Consider the following 12,084-nt stretch of genomic DNA (forward strand, 5'->3'; position numbering starts at 1 on the left):
GACTCCGCACAGACAGTGACTGAAGCCAGGAACCTGGTCATGTGAAGCAACAGTGCTGACCACTGTACCAACCTGCCACCCCAATACAGAGGATGGCTCCAGATGTGCATCCAAGCTTGGTAGATAGGGCACAGGCAATGCCATTTGAATCAGGAAGAGTGATGAAGCGACTCTGTGACAACTTCCTTGCTTGTTGGAGCTGCCATCCAATTGCCTCGATGCTTTTATTGAATCTGCTTCCCTCAGCTCACTGTCACCATGGGGATTGTTGAAGAGAGCAGATTGGAGCTGGAATGAATTTGAATGGAGATGTTCTGAGGAGCCAGCGAGAGAATGTTTCAAAATACACACACCACCCCAGATGGGACTCGAACCCACAATCCCTGGCTTAGGAGGCCAGTGCCTTATCCATTAGGCCACTGGGGCTATGTGCTGTTCTGCCTCAATCAAAGCACAACTGAAACCAGGCTGCCGATGGGGACCGAACATCTCTGAAATGTCTCGTGTTTCTCAAAGTGTTCATCATGAATGGAAACTTTTTTCTCCCGCCATTGCTAACTACATCCTGAATTGGAATCTGAATGTAATTTATGGTCATGTGTACCGAGGTACAGTGAAAAGTATTGATCTGTGTACAGTCCAGACAGATCGTTCCGTACATGAGAGAAATATAGGACATGCATAAGTACACAATGTAATGTATTCTTGGAGCCATCAACAATGATAGCCTGCGTTTATCTAGCCCCTTCAATGATCCAAGGCTCTTCTCAGGAGCTTGTTCCAACCAAATACAGATTGTTTTGCTGAGTTGGCTGGAGAGTTGGTGTGATGCAGAGCGAGGCCGGCATAGAATCAGTGAATCATAGAATGTATAGTGCAGAAGGAGGCCATTCGGCCCATCGGGTCTGCACCGACCCTTGGAAGCAGCACCTGACTTCAGCTCACGCCTCCACCATATCCCCGTAACTCCACCTAACCTTTTGGATGCTATGGGGGCAAAGGAAAAATTAGTCTGTGGTCATCAGGGACCATGGAGTCTTTACTCACTGCATGTAGCCCCAGTGGCCTAATGGATAAGGCACTAGCTTTCTAAGTCAGGGATTGTGGGTTCGAGTCCCATCTGGGGTGACGCATGTTTTTGGTTAGCACTGCTGCCTCAGAGCTACAGAGTTCCGGGTTCAGTTCCACCCTTGCGTTACTGTCTGTGTGGAGTTTGCACTTTTCCCCACCGTGTCTGCGTAGGTTTCCTCCCATCGTCCAAAGATGTGCAGGTTAGGAGGATTGGCCACGCTAAATTGCCCCTTCGTGCACAAAAGTTTAGGTGGAGTTACTGGTGACGGGGATAGGGTAGATGCATGGGGTGCTCTTTCCAGGTTCCATTGCAGACTCGATGGGCCAAATGGCCTCCTTTTGCACTGTAAATTCTATCTATCTGTCTAAAATTTACCATCCAGCCACCTCAGGAAGAGATACAGAGAGGTGACCAAACCGAGGTCAACGAGCGGTGTTTGAAGTAGCATTCCGATCTAAAGCACACAGGGGGGAGAAAGGTGGAGAGGTTGGGGGAGGGAATTCAAACAGACCGCGTGCAGGACAGAATATTATATGAGATCAATTCTTGGCCAAGAGTTGGTTTGGTGATGTGGGTGCGCTGGTGACAGCAGATTTGATCAAGAGGGGGGCAGTACCCAGGGAGCAAGACCCATTGAGTATCAGCTGGCACAGCCGGGCAGAGTGTTGGGTATCAGGGTGTTGGGTATCAGGGTGTTGGGTATCCGGGTGTTGGGTATCAGGGTGTTGGGTATCAGAGTGTTGGGTATCAGAGTGTTGGGTATCAGGGTGTTGGGTATCAGGGTGTTGGGTATCAGGGTGTTGGGTATCAGAGTGTTGGGTATCAGGGTGTTGGGTATCAGGGTGTTGGGTATCAGGGTGTTGGGTATCAGAGTGTTGGGTATCAGGGTGTTGGGTATCAGGGTGTTGGGTATCAGGGTGTTGGGTATCAGGGTGTTGGGTATCAGAGTGTTGGGTATCAGGGTGTTGGGTATCAGGGTGTTGGGTATCAGGGTGTTGGGTATCAGGGTGTTGGGTATCAGGGTGTTGGGTCTCGGGCTGAGGCAACGGGATTCGGTTCTCATGAACAAGAGGGCGCGAGGGGAGATTGGGGAGCAACTAGAAAAAAGATACGAGTTCAGCATTGGGACAGCAGGAATCTCAGAGGAGCTTTAGCCCAGTTACTGAGGGGGACGGCAGGAAGCAACGGAAGCAGCTGATTGGATGTGGTCTCAACCCTCATGGCCAGCGGCTTAATGAAGAAAATCACAAGTCAATCTTCGTCATTCTTCACACATTGTTGGAGATGAGGACTGAGGGGGAGAGATGATTTTTCGTGGAGGAGAAGTGGCTCTCATTGCGTTCCAGGATGAATAGAGGCCAGATCTAGCCAAGAGGAGTACCACCTGATAGTGTCCTCAGGTGGGTATCAGTGCGCGATGAACCTCATGGACGGGATGGTAAGGTCCTAGCCTCCTGAGCCAGGGAGAGCGGGTTTGAGTCGCCACTGGAGTGATGTCCAGTTAAAGATCGACACCATGGCGTTTTCAGCAGTGTGTGTAATGGATGGGGTCAGGGTCCTTCCTTTGGATTCCTGTATTTCCCATTTCTTTGACTTTGTCGCTATCATTTTTGATCCATGGATATTTAATGGAGAGGCACCTTTAAGTTGAGCAGCTGAAGTGAGTAGGGGAACGCGGAGAGAAGGCAGGAACGTGAGCTTAGTGAGTGTCAGAGCAGCCATGGGCTTATTAAACGGCAGAGCAGGCTCGAAGGGCCGAATGGCCACCTCCTGTTCCTATTTGGTATGACCTTCTGGAAGGGACAATTTGCAAAGCGCAGAAGGAGGGGATTGGGATGAATTTGTTTCATGGATCTGCCAACGAGCCAGGCAGAACATACAGAGGTCTGAAGACCCCCACATCCTGATATAGAAACAGCTTCTTCCCCACAGCTACTAGACTCCTCAACGACTCTCTCTCGGACTGATGTATATCCTGTAAGAACACTGCTCACGATACCCTGTGCTGCTATTGCTCATGTATTTGATTTGTTTGGCCCCTTGTTCTGCACTGTAACCAATCACTATTTGTCGATGTACTTTGTCGATTATTCTTTTTGTCTACTGTGTACGTACTGCGTATGTTTCCTTGGCCACAGAAAAATGCTTATCACTGTACCTCGGTACAGGTGACAATAAATCAGCATGTAGCCCCAGTGGCCTAATGGGTAAGGCACCGGCCTCCTAAGCCAGCGATTGTGGGTTCAAGTCCCATCTTGGGTGAGGCTCAGTTTTAAACATTCTCCGTCTGGCTCATTGCAACCCCTCAATTCAATCTCATCTCAATTCAAATTCACGTCAGCTCCAATCTGCTCTCTTTAAAAATCCCCACGACTTTAGTGAGATGAAGGAAAAGCAGATTCCCGAAGAACAATTGGGTAAACGCTGGAAGATAATCTTTGCAAGGTGAAGAGGCCGGGAGTGGGATGGGTGGCACAGTGGTTAGCACTGTGGCCTTACGGCATCAGTTATCTGGGTTTAGTTCTGGCCTTGGGTCAGTGTGTGGTGGACTTTGCACTCCAACCCCACCCCCGCCCTGAACTTAACATCAACCCCTTTGCTCTTTCCAATCTGGGACCATCTGAGAGCAATTGACAAACTTGAAACTCTGCATGTTTCTCAACTTTCAAAGTGCGCATCCTGAGTGGAAACTATTTTCACCTGTCAAACCTGTCGTCGCTAACAACATCCTGGAGCTATCTACAACAGCAACCTGCCTTTATCTAGCCCCTTTAACGTCCCAAGGCTCTTCACAGGAGCGTGCTCCAACACAATGTTACATCCAGCCTCATCTGGAAGATACCAGGAGAGGTGATCAAAACCGAGGGCCAAGGGGCAAGGTTTAAGCAGCGTTGAGATCTTGTGGAGACAGGGGTAGAGAGCTGGAGGGGGTTTAGGGATGGAATCCCAGAACATAGGGCCCAGGCACGGCCGCCAACGACGGAGCGATGGAACTCAGGGAAGGACAAGAGGGCAGGATTGGAGAGACAGAGACCTGGAGAGCCCCGGCAGTTTGGAGGGTGGCAAATGTAACTCCGCTATTTAAAACGGGAAGGAGGGGGAAAAACAGGGAATTACAGACCGGTTCGTACACGAGGAAGGATGTCTTTGTGCGACTGTACAGAGCCTTGGTAAGGCCACACCTGGAGTATTGTGGGCAGTTTTGGTCCCCTTGCCTAAGAAAGGATATACTTGCCCTAGAGGGAGCGCAGCGAAGGTTCACCAGACTAATTCCTGGGATGGCAGGATTGGCGGATGAGGAGAGATTGAGTCAACTGGACCTGCATTCCCTGGAATTTAGACGAATGAGAGGGGACCTGAATGATATGACCCCTTGCCTCCATCGCATTCTGTTTAAACTCCGGCGGTATGATTTCCAGCTCCTATACACCCCAGGCAAGGACCTGATCATAGCCGTCGCTTTGTCCAGGGTAGTCAACACCCCGTGTGACCCAGAGGGGTTTGTCTGGCAAGTTGACGCCCCTGTGGCCTTCACAGCCTCCAATCTGCCGGTCACGGATGAACGTCTTATCCACATTCGGTGCGAGACTGCAGCTGACCCCCTACTACAGCGTGTCATGCGCCACATGACGGACGGGTGGCTCAAGGGCCAATGCCCGCAGTTCTACAATATCAGAGACGATCTGGCATAGTCGATGATGTCGTCCTGAAGCTGGACCGCATCGTGATCCCGCACAGCATGCGCCAGCTCGTTTTGGAACAGCTACACGAGGGCCACCTTGGCGTGGAGAAGTGCCGCTGGAGGGCCCGAGAGGCTGTGTACTGGCCCGGCATCAATGAGGACATCGCCAACACAGTGCTCAACTGCCCCACCTGTCAGCGGTTCCAGCTGGTCCAACCACGTGAGACCCTACAGCTCCAAGAGTTGGTCACGTCCTCTTGGTCTAAGGTAGGCGTTGACCTGTTCCATGCGCTCGGCAGGGACTATGTTCTGATTGTAGACTATTTTTCGAACTCCCCGGAGGTCGTACGCCTGCACGACATCACATCATCGGCGGTCATCCGTGCCTGCAAGGAGACCTTTGCTCGTCACGGCATCCCACTCACTGTGATGTCGGACAATGGCCCCTGCTTCGCGAGCCAGGAATGGTCCAACTTTGCCAGCAGGTACAACTTTGTGCATGTGACACCCAGTCCCCTGCACCCCCAATCCAACGGCAAAGCGAAAAAAGGCATCCACATCGTCAAATGGCTCCTCTGCAAGGCTGCCTTGCAGGATCCGACTTCTACCTCGCCTTGCTGGCCTATCGTTCGGCCCCACTGTCCACGGGCCTGTCGCCAGCCCAGCTGCTCATGGGTCGCACCCTCAGGACCACGGTGCCGTCCATTCACGTCCCAGACCTCGACCAGGTTCCGGTCCTTCAGCGGATGGAACAGTCAAGGCGGCGCATGACGCTCGGGCGACTGATCTCCCTGCTCTGGCGCCGGATGACAATGTCCGCATCCATCTTCCGGAGGGTGGCTGGTCTGCAACTGCTGTGGTTCTTCGGCAGGTGTCTCCTCGCTCGTTCCTGGTTCGTCTGCCAGATGGTTCCATTCGCCACCGCAATCGGCGTGCCCTTCGGCTCGTTCCACGCTCGCTACGTGATCCTCCACCGGTGCCACGCCCTCCTGTTGTCCCCAACCTGGACTATGTGGAGATTCCGAATACTCTGCATCCTCCTCACTCTGCCGTGGCCCAGCCCGTTCCTCAGCCGGTGGCTCCTGACCCACCCTTGAGGCGGTCAACCAGAATTCGTCGCCCACCTCAGAGACTTGACTTATGAGTTTTACGATGTTGGACTCTTTGATCTGTTCTGTTATCCTGTTTCATCGTTCCAGTAGTTTGTATATAATGTTCATTTCGTTGTTGGTGTGTCACCCTATTTCTCTGCACCAGGCACCTTCCCGTGTAAATAGAATAGCCTCATGTACATAGTCATGTAAGTAACACGCACACTCATAGTCAGGTACATTCACAACACGATATTTATTGTCACGCAGGCACATGTTCTTTATATAAAAGGGGGGATGTCATAATATACACCAGTATATTATGGTGCAGACTCACACACACACTGATGGACACACAGTGGGACCAATCACCATACACAACACTGCAGCCAATCACCAGTGAGAGCACATGCACTATAAAGACGGGGGAGAGGAGAGTTCCGGCTGATTCGAGTAGCAGCCAGCTCGGAGCACAGAGCTCACAGCCTGCAACACAGACATTCACCATGTGCTGAGTGCATCACCTGGTTAGGACTTGGCAAGGGTCAACAGTTAAAGCTGGTTTTGCATTTACCCACAGTTCAAGTATGTTAATATAGTTAACCTTATAATAAAATAGAGTTGCACCACTTCCAGTGTTGGTGACCTGTTTGTGATCCAGAACACACAAAACATCAGCCCCTTTATGAAAACAGATTCTTGAGACTCCCTCTGCTGGTACTATTCCGTATAGGAAGTGCACATGAACAACATGCACATTGGATTTGCAATACACTACAGGTGGCAAATGACAGCGTGCACCACTGACCTCGGAGAAATCCGTCCACAAATACCCAACAATCAATGTGGCGAAGGTTCAACTGTGATGCCAGGAATGATGCCAGGGGAAATGAGGCGGTGACTCACCCGAGCTGCCCTATGGAGGAGGTTCACCTACTTGCATCACTGCGTGCCAGTCCGCCTGGTGAGGTTCTCAACACTCACCGCCTCTGCCACCTCCGCCCAGGCCCGGTTGACCACTGTGAGGTGACAGCCTCCTGCCCACCCTGCGTAAGAGGGCATCCCACCTCTCCTGTGCCACATCCAACATTCGATCATGCTCCACATCCGCAAATTGTGGCGGGGAGGGGGGGGGGGGAGCAGCTCTTCGTGGAGCCATCGTCTCGGATGCAATGGGTGTTTATAAGCATCTCCATTGTCAAGCTCTCCAGCGCCAATTCCGGCCCCAGCGAATCCAAAGCGGCAGGAAGAAGAATTGGTCCCGATTCACGTGGACAGAGTGCTGGCCCATTGGCACGTCATGAATTGGTTGACAAATAGCGCCCCCAATGGGGGCGGGCACTGCAAGCAATTCAGTCCCGGCATCAAAGCTTGGACTCAAACGGAGAATTCTGCCCAACATTTCAGATGTGTGAACTTGCCAAGAATCTGACAGGGCTGAATGGGGCCCTTCGGCCCACTGTCCTGTCCTAGCTCTTTGCTGGAGTTTTGCAGTTAATCCCACTCCCTTCCTCTTTCCTCGACAAATCTTATCTTACGGTGTTTATCCAATTGCCTCGATGCTTTTACTGAATCTGCTTTCCTCGGCTCACTGTTGCCATGGGGTTTGTTGAAGAGAGCAGATTGGAGCTGGAATGAATTTGAACGGAGAGGTTCTGAGGAGCCAGCGAGAGAATGTTTCAAAATACACACACCACCCCAGATGGGACTTGAACCCACAATCCCTGGCTTAGGAGGCCAGTGCCTTATCCATTAGGCCACTGGGGCTACGTGTTGCTCTGCCTCAATCAAAGCACAATAGAAAAGAGGCTGCTGATGGGGACCGAACATCTCTGAAATGTCTCGTGTTTCTCAAAGTGCTCATCATGAATGGAAACTATTTTCACCCGCCATTGCTAACAACACCCTGAATTGGAATTTGAATTTAATTTATGGTCATGTGTCCCGAGGTACAGTGAAAAGTATTGTTCTGTACACAACAACGATAGCCTGCATTTATCTAGCCCGTTTAATGCTCCAAGGCTCTTAGGAGCCTGTTCCAACCAAATACAGATTGTTTAGCTTAGTTGGCTGGAGAGTTGGCGTGATGCAGAGCGAGGCCGGCATAGAATCAGTGAATCATAGAATCTACAGCGCAGAAGGAGGCCATTCGGCCCATCGGGTCTGCACCGGCCCTTGGAAATAGCACCTGACTTCAGCTCACGCCTCCACCTTATCCCCGTAACTCCACCTAACCTTTTGGATACTGTGGGGCAAAGGAAAAATCAGTCTGTGGTCATCTGGGACCATGGAGTCTTCACTCACTGCATGTAGCCCCAGTGGCCTAATGGATAAAGCATTGGCTTCTTCAACCATGGGTTGTGGGTTCAAGTCCCATCTGGGGTGATGATTATTTTGGGGGCGGCTTGGGTGGCACAGTAGTTAGCACTGCTGCCTCACAGCTCCAGGGTTCCGGATTCAATTCTGCCCTTGTGCGAATGTCTGTGTGGAGTTTGCCCTTTCCCCCACCGTATCTGCGTGGGTTTCCTCCCACAGTCCTAAGACGTGCAGGTCAGTCTGAAGACCCGCACATCTTTTTCGAGGAGGTCACTAAGATGATTGATGCAGGTAGGGCAGTGGATGTTGTCTATATGGACTTCAGTAAGGAATTTGACAAGGTCCCTCATGGTAGACTAGTACAAAAGGTGAAGTCACACGGGTTCAGGGGTGAGCTGGCAAGGTGGATACAGAACTGGCTAGGTCATAGACGGCAGAGAGTAGCAATGGAAGGATGCTTTTCTAATTGGAGGGCTGTGACCAGTGGTGTTCCACAGGGATCAGTGCTGGGACCTTTGCTGTTTGTAGTAGAGATAAATGATTTGGAGGAAAATGTAACTGGTCTGATTAGTATGTTTGCAGACGACACAAAGGTTGGTGGAATTGCGGATAGCGATGAGGACTGTCAGAGGATACAGCAGGATTTAGATTTTTTGGAGACTTGGGCGGAGAGATGGCAGATGGAGTTTAATCCGGACAAATGTGAGATAATGCATTTTGGAAGGTCTAATGGTAGGGAATATACAGTGAATGGTAGAACCCTCAAGAGTATTGAAAGTCAAAGAGATCTTGGAGTACAGGTCCACAAGTCACTGAAAGGGGCAACACAGGTGGAGAAGGTAGTCAAGAAGGCATACGGCATGCTTGCCTTCATTAGCCGGGGCATTGAGTATAAGAATTGGCAAGTCATGTTGCAGCTGTATAGAACCTTAGTTAGGCCACACTTGGAGTATAGTGTTCAATTCTGGTCGCCACACTATCAGAAGGATGTGGAGGCTTTAGAGAGGGTGCAGAAGAGATTTACCAGAATGTTGCCTGGTATGGAGGGCATTAGCTATGTGGAGCGGTTGAATGAACTCGGTTTGTTCTCACTGGAACAAAGGAGGTTGAGGGGAGACCTGATAGAGGTCTACAAAATTATGAGGGGCATAGACAGAGTGGATAGTCAGAGGCTTTTCCCCAGGGTAGAGGGGTCAATTACTAGGGGGCATAGGTTTAAGGTGCGAGGGCAAGGTTTAGAGTAGATGTATGAGGCAGGTTTTTTAAGCAGAGGGTAGTGGGTGCCTGGAACTCGCTACCGGAGGAGGTGGTGGAAGCAGGGACGCTAGTGACATTTAAGGGACATCTTGACAAATACATGAATAGGATGGGAATAGAGGGATACGGACCCAGGAAGTGTAGAAGATTGTAGTTTAGTCGGGCAGCATGGTCGGCACGGGCTTGGAAGGCCGAAGGGCCTGTTCCTGTGCTGTACTTTTCTTTGTTCTTTGTTTGTTCTTTGTTTGTATCTAGATATAGGAACAGCTTCTTCCCCACAGCTACTAGACTCCTCAACGACTCCCCCTTGGACTGATCTGTTCCCTGTAAGTGCACTATTCACGACGCCCTATGCTGCTCCTGCTCATGTATTTGCTTTGTTTGGCCCCTTGTTCTGCACTGTAACCAATCACTGTTTGTTGATGTACTTTGTCGATTATTCTTTTGGTCCACTGTGTACGTACTGCGTACGTTTCCTTGGCCACAGAAAAATGCTTATCACTGGACTTCGGTACATGTGACAATAAATCAATCAATCGATCAAGACGTCCAAATTTCACTTATTGGCATGTGGCCCTAGTGGCCGAATGGATAAGGCACTGGGTTTCTAAGCCAGGGATTGTGGGTTCAAGTCCCATCTGGGGTGGTGCTCAATTTTAAACATTCTCCCTCTGGCTCATTTAACCCCTCAATTCAATCTCAATTCAAATTCACGTCAGCTGCAATCTGCTCTCTTTAAAAATCCCCACGACTTTAGTGAGATGAAGGAAAAGCAGATTCCCGAAGAACAATTGGATAAACGCTGGAAGATAATCTTTGCAAGGTGAAGAGGCCGGGAGTGGGATGGCTGGCACAGTGGTTAGCACTGTGGCCTCACAGCACCAGCGATCTGGGTTCAGTTCTGGCCTTGGGTCAGTGTGTGGTGGAGTTTGCCCTCCAACCCCACCCCCGCCCTGAACTTAACATCAACCCCTTTGCTCTTTCCAATCTGGGACCATCTAAGAGCAATTGACAAAACTGAAACTCTGCATGTTTCTCAACTTTCAAATTGCGCATCCTGAGTGGAAACTATTTTCACCTGTCAAACCTGTCGTCGCAAATAACATCCTGGAGCTATCTACAACAGCAACCTGCCTTTATCTAGCCCCTTTCACGACCCAAGGCTCTTCACAGGAGCGTGCTCCAACACAATGCTACATCCAGCCTCATCTGGAAGATACCAGAAGAGGTGATCAAAACCGGGGGCCAAGGGGCAAGGTTTAAGCAGCGTTGAGATCTTGTGGAGACAGGGGTAGAGAGCTGAAGGGGGTTTAGGGATAGAATCCCAGAGCATAGGGCCCAGGCACGGCCGCCAACGATGGAGCGATGGAACTCAGGGAAGGGCAAGAGGGCAGGATTGGAGAGACAGAGACCTGGAGAGTCCCGGCAGTTTGGAGGGTGGCAAATGTAACTCCGCTATTTAAAACGGGAAGGAGCGGGAATATGGGAATTACAGACCAGTTCGTACAAGAGCAAAGATGTCTTAGTGCGACTGTACAGAGCCTTGGTAAGGCCACACCTGGAGTATTGTGCACAGTTTTGGTCTCCTTACCTAAGAAAGGATATACTTGTCCTAGAGGGAGCGCAGCGAAGGTTCACCAGACTAATTCCTGGGATGGCAGGATTGGCGGATGAGGAGAGATTGAGTCAACTGGACCTGCATTCCCTGGAATTTGGAAGAATGAGAGGGGATCTAATTGAAATTTATAAAATGCTGACAGGGTTGGACAGACTGTGTTCCCTCTGGCTGGGGGGGAGGGGTGTCTAGAACAAGAGGTCACAGGCTGAGGATACAGAGCTGGCCATTTCGGACTGAGATGTGGAGAAATGTCTTCATTCAGAGGGTGGTGAATGTGTGGAATAAATGTATATATATTTAAGGAGGAAGTAGATAGATTTCTGGACTCTAAAGGCAGGAAGGGGTGTGGCGAGAGCACGGGGGACACCGTTGAGATAGAGGATCACCCACAATAGTATTGAAGGGCAAGGCAGGCTCGAAGGGCCTAATGGCCTCGTTAAAGAGAGCAAGCTTGGAGCTGAAGTGAATTTGAATTGAGATAAAGTTGACGCAGGGCTGTGATGAGCCAGAGGGTGAATGTTTAAAAATAAGAACCACCCCAGATGGGGCTTGAACCCGCAATCCCTGGCTTAGGAGGCCAGTGCCTTATCCATTAGGCCACTGGGGCTACATTTAATATGCAGCCAACCAGAGAGCAGATTGGAGCTGGAATGAATTTGAATGGAGAGGTTCTGAAGAGCCAGCGAGAGAATGTTTCAAAATTCACACACCACCCCAGATGGGACTTGAACCACAATCCCTGGCTTAGGAAGCCAGTGCCTTATCCACTAGGCCACTGGGGCTACATGCGGCCCAACCTCAATCAAAGCACAATTGAAAAGAGTCTGCCGATGGGGAACGAACATCTCTGAAAGGCCTCGTGTTTCTCAAAGTGCTCATCATAGAATTTACAGTGCAGAAGGAGGCCATTCGGCCCATCAAGTCTGCACCGGCTCTTGGAAAGAGCATCCTACCCAAGGTCAACACCTCCACCCTATCCCCATAACCCAGTAACCCCACCCAACACTAAGGGCAATTTTGGACACTAAGGGCAATTTATCACGGCCAA

General features: G+C 50.5%; 3 non-coding genes across 3 annotated transcripts; all 3 read right to left on the reverse strand.

The window, feature by feature from the left end:
- Nucleotides 1-353: 353 nt before the first annotated feature.
- trnar-ccu (transfer RNA arginine (anticodon CCU)) lies at nucleotides 354-426 on the reverse strand. Its single transcript has one exon. It is a non-coding gene; the product is annotated as a tRNA-Arg (tRNA).
- Nucleotides 427-7,539: 7,113 nt separating this feature from the next.
- Nucleotides 7,540-7,612, reverse strand: trnar-ccu (transfer RNA arginine (anticodon CCU)). The gene has a single exon. It is a non-coding gene; the product is annotated as a tRNA-Arg (tRNA).
- A 3,958-nt stretch (nucleotides 7,613-11,570) lies between these two features.
- On the reverse strand, nucleotides 11,571-11,643 carry trnar-ccu (transfer RNA arginine (anticodon CCU)). The gene has a single exon. It is a non-coding gene; the product is annotated as a tRNA-Arg (tRNA).
- Nucleotides 11,644-12,084: the final 441 nt, after the last annotated feature.

The sequence above is a fragment of the Scyliorhinus torazame genome, chromosome 29, assembly GCF_047496885.1.
Source record: "Scyliorhinus torazame isolate Kashiwa2021f chromosome 29, sScyTor2.1, whole genome shotgun sequence".
NCBI classification, from domain to species: domain Eukaryota; kingdom Metazoa; phylum Chordata; class Chondrichthyes; order Carcharhiniformes; family Scyliorhinidae; genus Scyliorhinus; species Scyliorhinus torazame.